This window comes from Triticum aestivum, chromosome 7A (assembly GCF_018294505.1).
Source record: "Triticum aestivum cultivar Chinese Spring chromosome 7A, IWGSC CS RefSeq v2.1, whole genome shotgun sequence".
In the NCBI taxonomy this organism is placed as follows: domain Eukaryota; kingdom Viridiplantae; phylum Streptophyta; class Magnoliopsida; order Poales; family Poaceae; genus Triticum; species Triticum aestivum.
In genome coordinates, this window is record NC_057812.1 from 79,243,767 (window position 1) to 79,245,391 (window position 1,625).

A 1,625-nucleotide genomic window follows, 5' to 3' on the forward strand; every position below is an offset into this window, starting at 1 on the left:
AGGAAGGAATAAAAATAAAATTGGGTTGCCTCCCAACAAGCGCTATCGTTTAACGCCCCTAGCTAGGCATAAAAGCGAGGATAGATCTAAGTTGTGTCGTAGTAATAAGATAGATCGGCGAAGCTCATTTCATATTCTCTATGTTCGGCAGCAAGTTTTCTTTGAGGTAAGCAAAAATAATCAAAAGGGCTAAATTTAATAGGACAAAAGTCCCCAAGATCAATTTTAGGAGGTATAGGTTCCTCTTTCGGCCCTTCATATTGTACAACAAATTCATCATTATAAGCATTCTTTTGATATAACTTTGTGAGCCTAGACTCAAGAGAGTATCCTAGCTCATTATTTCGAATAGCCAAATCATCATTAAGTTCAGAGATTCTATCAATTAAAATATTGGTTGGCACCTTTTTTCCGAAGTTTTCATTAAAAGCAATATTGTCAGGAGATTGAAAGCGCATAATTTCTTCTTGATCAAAGAGGATAGATTCTATGGGAGGACGGCCAGCATCCACCCTATAGTGCACAAAGATTTCTTTGGCTTCTTTTATTATAAATCTGAATTCATGAGCCAAAACGATAGTAGCGGCACGCTTAACAGAGGAGTGCTCGATATTAGAAAATTCTAGGAAAACTCTTTGTATAGATGGGTGCATATGCATAAATTCTCTTTCAAGTTCAACTATAAGCATGGCAATAGCGTCCGCAAGACTACTAGTTCTATGGAGAATAGAACCGCCCATAGAGGGCAAAGCACTGGCACAAGTAAAGAAATCTTGAATAACTCCTTTTCCAATAATATTACCACTACCGATTCGAAATCTTTTTGTATGGTAGGTAGGGGGTTCTTCAGCAGGAGCATCAGAATTTTCCATGATATTGTTATCGCCCATATTGGCGATAACTTCCCCAATTTCAGACATGACGACAAGCAAGCAAACTAGCACACAAGCAAACAAGAGCAAACAGGCAAAAGAGGCAAATAGAGAGGGAGGATAGAGAGAGAGAGGGCGAATAAAACGGCAAGGGTGAAGTGGGGGAGAGGAAACGAGAGGCAAATGGAAAATAATGTAATGCGAGAGATAGGGATTGTGATGGGTACTTGGTATGTTGACTTTTTGCGTAGACTCCCCGGCAACGGCGCCAGTAATCCTTCTTGCTACGTCTTGAGCTTGTGTTGGTTTTCCCCAAAGAGGAAGGGATGATGCAGCAAAGTAGCGTAAGTATTTCCCTCAGTTTTTGAAAACCAAGGTATCAATCTAGTAGGAGGCCACGCTCAAGTCCCTCGTACCTGCACAAAATTATAGCTACTCGCAACCAACGCGATTAGGGGTTGTCAATCCCTTCTCGGTCACTTACGAGAGTGAGATCTGATAGATATAATATTTTTGGTATTTTTGGTATAAAGATGCAAAGTAAAAAGTAAAGGCAAAGTAAAAAGCAAAACAAGATTAAAGTGATGGAGATTGATATGATGAGAATAGACCCGGGGGCCATAGGTTTCACTAGTGGCTTCTCTCAAGAGCATAAGTATTCTATGGTGGGTGAACAAATTACTATTGAGCAATTGACAGAATTGAGCATAGTTATGAGAATATCTAGGCATGATCATGTATATAGGCATCACG